Source organism: Phaenicophaeus curvirostris, chromosome 15, assembly GCF_032191515.1.
Source record: "Phaenicophaeus curvirostris isolate KB17595 chromosome 15, BPBGC_Pcur_1.0, whole genome shotgun sequence".
Taxonomy (NCBI): domain Eukaryota; kingdom Metazoa; phylum Chordata; class Aves; order Cuculiformes; family Cuculidae; genus Phaenicophaeus; species Phaenicophaeus curvirostris.
Genome location: NC_091406.1, coordinates 16,467,013 through 16,480,141, shown reverse-complemented (window position 1 = coordinate 16,480,141; position 13,129 = coordinate 16,467,013). Strand labels below are relative to the sequence as shown.

At 41.5% G+C, this 13,129-nt stretch overlaps 1 protein-coding gene across 8 annotated transcripts in view; it reads right to left on the bottom strand.

The window, feature by feature from the left end:
- Nucleotides 1–13,129, bottom strand: part of KCNIP1 (potassium voltage-gated channel interacting protein 1) — a 401,769-nt gene that overhangs the window by 77,029 nt on the left and 311,611 nt on the right. The gene's annotated exons all lie outside the window — the stretch shown is intronic.

Sequence of the window (13,129 nt, the reverse complement as noted above, 5' to 3'; positions counted from 1 at the left end):
TGGAGTCAAATAATCTGATGTCTGTATGTTTATCAATCTTCTGTGTCTCATTTGAAGACAAAGCCCAATGTAAATCTCTCAAGAAGGCTCCCACAATTCACAGTTTAAAAGCAGAGAACGTTTCCTGTTTTACACTGAATTTATCTAGATACTTCAGCTTTAAGGACTCGTAACAATATCAATTAAAAAGACCATGGTTTAAGACCAAATTAAGTATCATTGTAGTAACTCACCAACTGAATCAAACTTTAAAAAACAGCAGAAAGGCTTCAGAGTTTATATAATTATATAATGAAAACAGTGTTTTCAGAAAAGTGGAACTGTTTTTCCAGCTAACTTTAAAAAAATCCTCTACCAGCTTTTCATCATCCAGAATCAAAACCTAGGGAATTGTTTTGGCGCTTGGAAGTCACCACTTTATTGGAAAGGACAGTAGGAAAGAAAACAAAAAAGTCAAAGAAAGTTAGTACTTAGGAGCAAACAAATTTTTTTTTTTGCACAGAAAAAGTTCACAGCACCAGGATTTTCTCACTGCCCTCTACATTTAGATAATATAGTCTATAATAAAAACAAACACTTCGCTAAAGGCTTCTTTACCAACTCCTCTCCCGCAGTCAGTTTTTTTTTTTTCTCAGTTGTCCTAGCTCGCACTCATCAATGCATCAGTAGAATCAGAAAAAGGTAAGACTTTGTGGCTAAATCCAGGCAGTTTGGATTGGGGAAGTGAATTACATAGGGGCAGAAGTGGCTTTGTGTCCTTTTACCTCTGTTGACAGACTCAGGAGACAACCATGAGCTTGTTTTAATCCCTGACTGTGGCCACAGACCACAAATCTGAAACAATCCGCTTCAGGTTTCATTCAAAACATTATTCATTCTATTCTCTACACCTTAAAGATGGAATAAATTCTATTTTTAACAGAAAGGTATTATTGTGGAACAAAAATGTTACTAACATCTTCAGAACCAAACAAATCTCCGTTGCATTGACTACTGCAAGCTGGCTCCTTTCTTGCCAGGCTTATGAAGGTTGGAAGTGCATTAAAATTCCTCATTAGTGCAGACACAGCATGGAAGGAAACAGTGCACTTCCATTCCTTGGGCTTGCCACATTCTGCAAGGCAACCATGTCGACACTTGAAGAAAAGCTCTCTCCCCCTATCAAGTGCATTATATTCCTCCCAACTCCTGTTTCAAAGGGGGATTTTAGATGAAACGTTTATATGTTTTCTCACAACAATGTTAACAGACCTTAAAACCATGAGAACTACAGCATGGATAAAACCTGAGTACAGGAGCAAGATTTTGGTTAGAGGACTGATGAAGGCATACAGACAGGATCTGACAGTCTGTTTGTAGAGTTCTTTATTATTCACTTGGTATCCTGTGAGTGCTAAGCAATGCATAGCATTAGTTCTTTCCCTAATTAAAAGCTAAATGAAAATGGTATTTACAAGAGGGATGAGGGCTTAATTAAAAAGAAAACATTTCATAACTAACACACAGCCACAAGAAGCAATTACACAAACCTTCAGAGATTGCTGAAAGCTGTGGTCAGCCCTTTTAGCAGGGAGGCTCAATTTTGCAGTGCTTCAATTCTGTTACTCAACATGCACTTTCTTACACAAGGCAAACTGTTCACTTGTGGAGAACTGACTGCTCCAAAGAAGTCAATGTTAAGTTTGTCTTTTCAGTCTGGATAGCTGTTTTATCCCTTTTTCTTATCACAACATATAAGCAGACGATAAATACACAATATTTTAATGAGACTTTTTAAGAAGTGTTCTGCCTCGGTACATTTCAGTTAAATTTTCTGTTACAGTCAGGGCTCAGAAAAGAGACATACTCACAGCAGCATGATTAAAAGTCAACATGATAACGGTGCCCTGCAAGTTGTAGTGTTAATTGGATTTCTTAATTGGATTGGAATGAAAGGGTTCAGTTCTATTTAGGCTGTAGGAAAGAAAAAGGAGAGACAGAAGAGGAAAAAAAGAGACAAAATGAGAAAAGAAAGAATGACCCAAATCTGCACCTATCAGATACAGGTTTTACTCCCAGTTTTCCTACTCACCTCACAAAGTAACACTGGATAAGTCACCCGCGTCCCCAGGTAGCTCAAAGTGACATGTAGAATCAAGACTCTATAACTTATAATGTTATAAAGAAGGTATGCTTATTCAGCACTGAGACGCACAGGAGAATTATTCCTCCAAAACAACGTGTGTGCCCATCATGGCAACTTGTCTTGACTTTATACAGTTAACTGTTACATATTCCAAAAACACGTATACATATTCATAACCTTTCCCTGCTTCTTATTATAATGAGTTTGAGAAGAGTCTTCTTCCTGTTTGTGCCTGTGCAGTGTCTTCTCAGGGATGAAGTCGATTGTCCTAACTTCCTTAAACTTCAAGCTGTGAGCATGTTCTCCGGATCCTTGCCATCCTTATCAGTGTTGATTTCCACTCTTATCACAGGTCCAATGACTTGCCCTGCTTATCAGAAATCTTCTAGCAACAGGCCCCCTTCCTACATAAAGGCTTATAGAAATACATTGCTTTAGCTAAACAACCGTCATACTGTGTATTCTTAAAGTGTGAGCAGCTTCTATTCTGCTATTCTTTAAGTGTCAGTTGCTTCAACTAAATTATTACTATTCTGTTTACCCTTAAGTGTTAGTCCTTTCTTTGTGTTTATCTCAAGCTGCTAAACAATGGTTATCCTGTTCATCAATGGTTAATTCACCTAACCCCGTATCAAAAGATACTTAGATTCTGACAACCGGTTAATGATGCAAAACGTCACTCTTGGACTCATCTTCACACTGTACAGGAATTTTGCCAAAAGCTTCACTAAATGAAAGTAGACTTCAATTTGCCACAAGAAAACCACAAACCCCCAAACGAGCCAAGATACATTAATCACAGAAAGGTTTGGGTTGGAAAGGACCTTAAAGATCATCCAGCCCCACCGCTGCTGCCACAGGAGGGACCAGCAGGTGTGACCACGTGAGTATAATAAGAAAGCAGAGTACTGCTTTAATATAATAAATACTAGCTACTATAGTCACAGCCACTACAATGGAACTCTGAAGACATAGTTTAAGTGATATCTCTTCTCTAACCGTTTGCCTTGATACAGCTGATCTACAATCGATTTTTTGTGGATAAAGATCTGTAGCTCCAGCATCAAGCTTGTGGAACAGGAACGTGTTGTTTCTCTCAGTGGGTCTCAACTATCTGTTGCACATCGTGGAACTACAGACATTAACTTAGATGCTCCTTCTGCAGTTCTTTATTATCTACATGATAAAGGAAAAACCTAGCAAGGACGATGCAGGACATCAGTCCACCTGTGATGACATCGGTAGCACACCTTTCTCACCAATGCCTCACTGTAAGCAGGTTCCCAGGGCAATAAATTAACCTCACATTGTAAAGCTTAAAGATCAGTACTTAAAAGAAGTTTTAAACGTAACACAAGGTCGCAAACTTAATCCTTAATCAGCAGAAAGCTTCCGAAATCCAGTGAGAGAGGATCTTGGTTCCAGCTGTTCAAATGCAGGTTGCTGCGTGCTTCCCCCAACTTCAAAGGAAAGCTGCAGTCATCCCTCACTGTAGAATTAGGAGCTAGTATCCAACAACTATGGGATGGAAACAGCCTAACACATCCTTCAACAAAAGGACGTGGAGAAGAAAATCCTCAAAATCCTACAGGTAATAGCATGTTACCAGGCTATCTCTTTCAACAGAATGAAAATAAATGTTGTATCAAGCAGGCCAATTGCATATTAAACATTTGCTGAATCAGAATACAGTAGAAATGTGTAGGTTTAGTTGAACCATGCTTTATTTTGTGCAGAATTGTACTATTGATTTTTCTGACGTCTATGATGAATTTGAATGCTGAATTATTTGGTGGCACTGAAATGAGAAAGTTTAAATTACTAGGTAGTGTGGTACTTCTGGTGACAGCTGAATAGAGATTTCAGAATGTTTCTAGTCATTGCTACAAACAGACTAAGGTTCAATTCGCATTCTGATCAAGTTTGTACAAAACATACCTTGAACAAAGGAACTCACATCTTTCGAGGGAAAGGAGAAGTTATGTGAACTGGGAAGAGAAAATAGAGGTGAAAGCTCTAGAGATTAAATGGCTAGCACAACAGCACGTCTGTGCTGTGTCCTCATCCACAGCCACTACCTGGAACAGCCACGCTCTGCATCGCGGGATTTATGTACCTGCTGTCTCTAAGCAACCTGTTTCATTATATAGGGAAGAGGCTCTGCCTACCTTCAGATGCAGCCCTTTCAGGGAACAAAAAAAATATTCATGTTCACTACTAAATTGATAAAGCAAATATAGGACAGATATTAAGAATGCAGTCAGGTCCCCTTCTGCATAGAAACTATACAGAGCTTGGTCACTTTCCTTCTCCTTGCCATTCACCAAGAAGCCTGTTCTCCTTCACAACTTTCCTGATACTGTTTGGCTGCATCAAAGGTTTGTTTGTTTTTTTTTCATCAGTTGTTGTACTAACAGGAAAAATAACAATTCAAATGGACCACCCACTGCAGGACCATCAACTAATACTTTGCAACCGATGAAGCAGGCTCTGTGCTCACACATTTATCACAGCCCTTAGAAATAGCATTTGGTAGTCACTGATCAACTAAATTGATATTCCAGGGTGAAGCCTCTCCACCAGGTGAAGACAACAATTGTGATTTGCTACTCTTATCCTGTATAATACGTAACAAGCATTGATGTGTGCAGAGCATTTATCAGCTCAGCTACGAGCCGTACTAGAAAACACATAGCTTTTCCCCTATTGTAAGTGTGCTTTGAGAGGTGGCCCGCATTGTAAAAGTCAAAATGCTAAGTTAGGAATAAGTCAAGCTGGCAGTTACCCACAAAGACAGGCAACTGGGAGCTGCTGCCTCCTTTGCCAGCGGGGCTCAAGGGAGCAGCCAGCGGCGAGGAACCACCACAGTGGGTAAGGACTAACCCTCTTTGCACCCCACACCACCCCTCTGGCTGGGGCTAGCAGCAAGCCTGGCTTCCCAAGCTGGCTGCTCCCCCCGCTCCTCTCCCCCCCGACTGGCTCCTTCTGCCAGCGCTGCAGAAATTAAAAGCGGAGACTGCTTAGGCAGACTACCTGTTCCTTCCCAGATAAGGAAAGCAAACTCGCATACAAAACACCCATCTGTTTCCCCTTCTTCCCCTGCAGAAATACATAAATCTCTTTTCAATAACATCTACCTGTTCAGCAGAATTTTGAGAGCAGCTCAACATTCCACTCCCTGACAGACATCCCAATCCCTTCCAACACAGTCACCCCAGAGAAACCACCACCTTGCAAACATTTCCTGTGTATCTAACACACAAATCCTTATTTACAGCCCAGCACTTCTAGTGTTATCACTGTTTTGTAGCCTGGACACGTGCAGGCAGTGGGGCTGTGCAGTGTTAGCGCTGTGATATGAAGGGATTCCACATCGATGCCTGCAAACCAGGGTGCACTGGGAGAGCTGCAAGGTTCTGCTGGACACTTTCTTCACATGAGCATGGGTAGGAGTAGGTTAATCACTCGCTTCAAACAAGCAGGGTAAGAGTAGGTCAATGCATTATTCACACCTGCCAGGCATAATGCACTGGACCAGCAGAAGCTTTGAAGAGCAATAACAGAAGTTGCAAGTGTCAGCTGTAAACCAGCATGGCCATCTCCTAGGCAGAGGGTTCCAGCCTGCTCCCTGCCAGCTCACAATGGCTCTGCTGTTACCCAGGGGTGAAGTGAGGGCCAGGGGAGATCGTCAGTTCAAAAACATTACTCCAAGTTTTTCCCAGCTATACCAGATCTAACGAAGGTGATCCTTTCCCTTACAGACTTGACCTCTCTTTTTAAGATCAGCATAGATAAACAACACTACCTTCGGGTGCTGGATGTCTAAGGACAGAAAACAAGCAATAAAACTTGTTGGTTATATTTATGCCATATCAGAATTTCACTCAATTTCCTGATATAAGTTGTTGTAGACACTTACTAAACAAGTACTTCTCAGGAACTTGTCCAAACACAACAAGGTAGTAGTGAGCTACCTACCTACATGGTTTATGCTACATGCATCTTGGCTAGAAAAGCAACTCTAATCTTGTACTCATCTCTGGTGGTTCAGAGAAATTTATCACACCCCAAATACCCAAGAAAGAAGTCTGCATGGAGATAACTCTGCTGCTATGTCTGCAAAGCTTTCCTTATTTCACCCAGAATAAGCACCTCAGAGCTAAAACCTTGTATAATTCTGAAAGGCCTAAAAAATATTGAAGGACATTACACCTGCAGCAAGGAAAACCCAAGAACAGTGGATTTCCCCCACTCCTACTGTTGTGGAGGAGGGTTCTAATGTCAATTGTCATTAAAATATCTTGAAAAAAATGTGTTCAGTACAACAGTCTGAAATTCAAAAGATAAGACTTGCTTCTCTGCAGGAATAAACAGTGTGATAGATTTTAAAATGGAAGTCTGGGAGGTTTTTTGGATGTAAATTCTCATCAAAAGCTTCATTCTCAAAATACATTTCACAGTTCATTCACCCTGAGAAGCATTTCTTATCTTCTGAACCTCCAGAATGTTGGGCTGAACAAAATGCGCAAGCTTGGCTTTTAACCCTTTTAGTGCATTGTGTAGGGAGGAAAGCAGAATAGCATGCCAGAAGGATTTCCTTGATCCAAGCAGCAGCCATTTAAACTGGAAAAACCCAGTAAAAATCCAAGTCATTCCACCTTCATCGCTATTTGAATCTAAATTAATCAGCTCCATTAATAAAGACTCTTTTCTTTCTGGAAATGCATCCATCAGCTGTGTTACCAGTGGTTCAAAAAGGTTAAATGACTCACAAAGTCCACAAAGCACATTATACCTCTACCTGTTAGGAAACGTGATAAAGACGAGGTCTGGACATTCAAGAGAAGAGGGACAATAAAAGATTTAAACCAGACAGAAACAGAGCAAGGATTTTCTCATGTTCTACTCCCACTCCATGCTCTACATAATACCTGACTAATTTTACAAAAGCAATGGGTTCTGGGGGATTAAGAAAATAAATCTACTCTTTACCACACATTTTTGTTTCTAAACAAAAAGTGTTGTTTACTTTTGCAAGGGATGATCATGCAACTAAGTTTATAACACAGTTCACATTGCTTTGCTCCCCTACCTTTATAACCCTGATATATTCTTTGGGAACAAAATAAACACTTCAGTGCCGCTGCTCAGAGTAATTCCATGATTTATAGATTGGCTTTTGCAGCTCTGCTTCCTATCCCTAGCACAACCCAGGTTTTTCTAAGGACTATACATTAAGGAGAGTTTTTTCCAATCAGTTGCTCTCTGCAATGTCTAGATTCTTCGTTTTAATTCTACAGTTAAGAAATCATTAATATCCTTATGTGAAATCATGTGGTTCTTTTCAATTTGCATGATCTTGTGAGTACAATTGAATACAAATGACTGTATTCTGTCTGGATATTCATTGAATAAAGCACAAATAATCAGTTGATGACTGTAAAGCACTTGCAAGATAAAACATGGCAAATGCTCTCCTCTATCCATGTGGGATTTTTTCCTATGCCAGGGGCTTTAATGACAGACATACCTCACTGAGTGAATAAAGTTGCTAGTTTCCTCTATTAAAATGTGTAAAATGTGACTCTAGAACAAAATCATAATGAAAGAAGTGACAAAACTGAAATGTATATGGATTTTGAAAAAAAGAAAAAGGAGGGAGAATAAATCCTGAATGCTTTTGCTGGCAAATGGTTAGCCTTTGTTTTTTTTAAAAGCAGTCAGATGCTACAAGAAACAAAGAATAAAAGAAATATAACCATGTTTTTGTTGAAAATGGCATTTCTTCAGGTTTGTGGATACAAACAGACACTCACACCGTAAAGAAACCGGTATTTTAAGAGATAACTACAACAAAAGTTTGGCTTTATAAGCACAGAAGAGGAGAGATTAGGTTTCTTTCAGGTGAGTGTTCCCCAAAGAGGTGATGCTGTCCTGGCAGTCCCCACCATCTGCTGGGCTGAGTAACCCTCCAGCCCCGTGCTGGGGTTGTTCCTATCAGTACAGCATTTGGGACACAAGCCAAACCCAGGCGTGACCTACAACCACTGTGTGCCCAAAGGCCAAAGCTGGTCCTTGGGTGGCATCAAGGAGGAAAACACCTAGGTCCATTCTGTCAAGCACCTAGGTAATGGCTCATGAAACTAAGCTAGGAACAGGCTACGTCTGCAGTGTAAATTAAAACCTCTCTCAGCTCCAAAAATAACACCACTTTCTTTAGGTCTTTAAAGTGATTTACAAAGGCAAGTGAATATTTTACCTCATGGCTTGAGCTAGCATAATGAATGTTCCATTTACCAGATCTAATGAACTTCAGTGCATTTAGGGTCTGTGTCAATTTAAAGTCCTCTTGTTTATCTATGCCTCTCATTTTTTTTAAAAATAAAAGCAGCATCCTCTTTAGCACACCACATGGCCACTACAATCACATACCTCTTCTGTTTTCACCCATACAATAGCTCTGTATTGTATTATTCACCTATCATTACACAATATTTCTGCCAGTAACCTGCAAACACCTGCTTTACACGTTCTCAAAATGCAGACACATTTGTGTGCTTATGAAGTTCCTTTATCATCTAAGTATATTTATTCCCTCCTCCCTCCAACAAGGCAAGGAAATCTCCCTAACCGGAAAAATATCAGTAGTTCAGAAAAATTACAAAAAGCAAGTCCAATGCCCATTTGCTGATTTTCGGTCCTCACTTCTCCCCTCTCTCTCTCCAAAACCTCAACTTCTCTCCTCACTCGAGAAAGAAGACTTTCCACAGGCAGCGTTTGCTCCTGTGGACTATTTTATCCCGGCAGCCTGTTTCCCTTATCACCCTGTACATTTCTCTGCAGTCTGATTTACAGCTTGAAACCTTTGTCTGCATGCAAACGTTTCCCCAGGAATTCTCCTTTTAATCTGTTGAATGGAGATCTACTTGAAAGCAAACACAAAATGATAAAACCTCCCACGCTCCCTGTAAGAAGCGACTACAACAAGGCAGATTTAAATGGCCCTACTGCAGCTCAGCATTAACTGTGCTCTCTGCCATTATAACCAGCCCTGTAACCCTTTCACCAACAACTCCACCAGGATATGCTCCAAACTCTACACAGCTTTAGCCAAGCCAGAGTCAGACCCATGCAGCGGTTCACAGAATCAAATAATAGTTTGGGTTGGAACAGACCTTAAAGCTCATCCAGTTCTACTCCCCCTGCCAATGCTTCAGTGAAGACATTTTTCCTAGTATCCAACCTAAACCTCCCCTGCAACAACTTGAGGCCATTTCCTGTCATCCTGTCACTTGGCAGAAGAGGCCAGCACCCACCTTGCCACAACCTCTTTTCAGATATTTGCAGAGAGTGATGAGGTCTCCCCTCAGCCTCCTCTTCTCCAAGCTACAGTCCCAGTTGCCTCAGGCACTCCCCATAACATTTGTTTTACAGACCCTTTATCAGCTCTGATGCCCTCCTCTGGACATGCTCCAGCTCCTCAATATCTTTCTTGTACTGAGGGGCCCAAACCTGAACACAATATTTGAGGTGCAGCCTCACTAGCACTGAGAAGAGGGGCACAAACCCTTCCTGACTCCTGCTGGTCACGCCACGGCTGATCCAAGTCAACATGCTGTTGGCCACCTTAACCACATGGACACACTGCTGGCTCATGTTTAGCTGCTGTTGACCAGCAAACCCAGATCCTTATCCACCAGGCAGGTTTCCAGCCACTTTTCCTCAAGCTTGGAGCATTGCATGGGGTTGTTGTGGCCCAAGTGCAGGACCCGGCATTTGGCCTTAGTGAATCTCATACAATTGGCCTTGACCAATTGTCATGTTTTCACTACATGGCACCAAACCAGAGGTCTCCCTTATTATCACTCACAAAAAATGGAATAGGTCATCACTTGAACTAATGTAATGAAATAGGAACACCTCCGGTGTCCGCCAAGGTTAGCAGCACAGCCTGATGCCCTAAGTGGCACAACCAAGTCCTCAGTCAACAGATCATCTGCAAGCTACAGCCCTGTGCCCATGCACAGGCTTCTGGCAGTTTTGCCACATCTCCTCAAGTGAACTTGAAAAAAATAAAACACCTCAAGAAAGCTGGTGTAAAGGCTTTCTCCCAAAATTCCTTTCCAAGCCACCAAGTCTATGTGTTATATGGCAATGGCGTCATTACCTGAGACATGATTTAACATGACTCACATTGAAAGTTAGAGTGGCAGGATCCCCTTTCTGCATTCGTTCCCTGTAACAAGCCTGTGCTTTAGTTTTATACATCACAATTCTCCAGTGAGATCCAGAGAGGACTAACAGACATTTAAGGTCTATAGCTTTCCTCAATTAAAAAAAAAAAAAAAGAAAAAAAGAATTATGTACACACTATCACGTAATTCCCTTAACTTCTGCTTTCCTCACTTCATTTATGGAAGTGCCAAAGGGGAAGAGCTTTACTCGGTGCAGAAAAGACAATTCTGGAAGAGTTTATATGCTGCTTCTGCTAAAAGTCCACAGCTATGGATGATTATGCCTTCAGGAGAAAACAAGCATCACCAAAGTGAGCTCCTGTTTTCTAAATACTGCATCCTGATTGACTGTATTTTTAATAACACACGGAGCTCCCTGTAGCTCTTATTTTAGAAAGTGAAAGAGCAGTCTCAGGTCGTTTTGATGCAGTCTGCTCTTGGCTATGATATTGCTTCACGGACAGCAATTAACTAAGGTCAGCAATATAATTTACCCCTTTTTAAATTACAGTGTAGAAACATTGCAGAGAGGCACAAAGCGCGTGAGATTTAGCAGTGACCTGGGAGCTCGGTCATTAAGCACACAAGGGACATATTCTCTTCGCTCTGAGCACATTTTCCATTAATACTAATAACATGTTGAGAAAAAAAAATATACTCCATAAACTTTCATTACTCTCTTTCTCCCTTGTACTTTGACAAATGAATTGCTGATGTAGACTCAGAGGTAGGCAATACATCTACTTTTCTCCACACTAGTGCTATAGAAAGCCAAAAATGCTTTACCCTGCAAGTGCAGACACTCCTACAACTCACACTGCCAATTTGATTAAATCCTCCTTTTAAGCCATTCAATTCCAGTCGGTATTTTTGTGCCATGCACAAATACAGTAGCAAACACTATCAGGAAGGACAGTCCTCTCTCTTCCCATCTCACTTGCCATCCCCACACTCTTGCCCCCTGCACTGCACCAGCTGTGGCACTTGTCTGATCCCTTGGAGAGTCAACCCACACCACTAAATCAGTAGAAAGAGAATTATTTCTCCTCTAGCCTAGGAGAAGTCTTGGGTCTCTCTAGACTTTTTCTCACTCTCAAAGAGGGTAAGTTTGTCAGCTGGCATCCTGGTGGCAAAATACAGCTTTTCTGTTTATTTTGTGTCCTAAACCAACTGTGAAAGAGCTGCCACATACCACTTTACCAGTGGCCAAATTTTGCTGATGAAAAAGTAGCTCTGAGGAATGAAAAATACTGGTCTAAGAAGAGGAAAAATGGCAGGTTTGAAACATCTGCTTTGGGTGTCACTCCATAATTCACACACAAATTGGAGATCTGGTCATTTTTCACAGGTATGAGGGACTCGTAGTGGTGAAACCATGGAAATATCTCAAGGAGGAGCATTCAGAAGTAAAGGCAGTTATAGGAAGAGACAGCAGAGCTGTAGACAGAGCAGCAGTCTTTGCTTGCAGGGGAAGAAAAGGGAATTTTGAGAGGGCTACCTGGGATGAAAGCATCCAGGCCCCTGCAGCTCCCTGCTACACCAACAGCTTGGAGCTGAAGCTGTCATCCTCACTCTGTCCTTGGAGCCCAGGGCTGGGCAGGACTCTGTGTTCTGGCCCAGGAGCTGTGTTTGCCGTGGCGGGACAAGCCATTCCTGCTCCCTGCCTGTCCATTCTATGCAGGTGAGAGGCAGAGGTGCTTTGCTCCACAGTGCTTCTGCCAATTCAAGAAATGTTCACTTTTGTTAGAGTGCAAACACTATCATTGTTGCTTTGGCTGCTAGATTTTACAGGTGAAGGAGAAGAGTATGTTTCTTGGAAAACTGCCTGAAGAGGCCCTATGGATAAACGTGGGCACATGGAAGTCACAGTAATCAGAGGGAAAACCAAACCTGACTGTGGCTTACCAGTAGTGCCCTATGCCCCAGCTCTTCCATCACCATAAACACACATACCTCCTTACTCCAAACTCATCCTGGCCCCGTGGAATTACTGAAAACGGTCTCACACTAACAAAATTCAGTTTTATCCACAGTAAGAGAAACCTTGGACCATATCTTACTTCTTGAACCCGGTCACTCTCTTTCAATCTACATTTCCACATATTGGAAAAAAACCCCACCAAGATAGTGAAATACAGCAGGAAATCCCACCCTCTCCTAGAATTTGTTGCTTCCAAAGCCTCTGCAAAGCTCCCTGTGCAGCTATGCTGTCCTCTTCTCCCCTTTAAGCTCCCAGGCCACCCACTCATAAACTATGCTTGAGTCTTTGACACAGCACATCTGCTTCCACTAAACCAGAAAAACAGAGATACAGATTTCTTTTTATCAATACATTTATAAGCCATGTTCAAAGCCATCTCAGTTCCCCTGAGAAGTTAGAATAGCTTGAATCAAGAATTCAGTATTTAAAACATGTAGCTCTAAAACAACTCTATGACCTTAGACAATCAATCTTTATTCTGAACAGTCCACAGTCCAGCAGAATATTGTGCCAGACTGAAGTCTAGCAGGGAATCAAACCTAAGTTCAGCATCAGAGCACTCCTGCTCCCTGCAAACCTGATTCACCTGTGCAGCTACACAAGCTCCCCAGCACACAACCCAACATTTTTCTAATCTAAGGAAACTAGCAAATCTATTTACAACTAAATAACCAAAAAAGAAAAGCAGTATATGAAAAAGGGCATCAAAAGCACTCAATATACTTCAAGAAAAGTTTTTAGACTCACACCTGGAAATCTTTAGCTTAAGGACATCTGGAGATATAAATA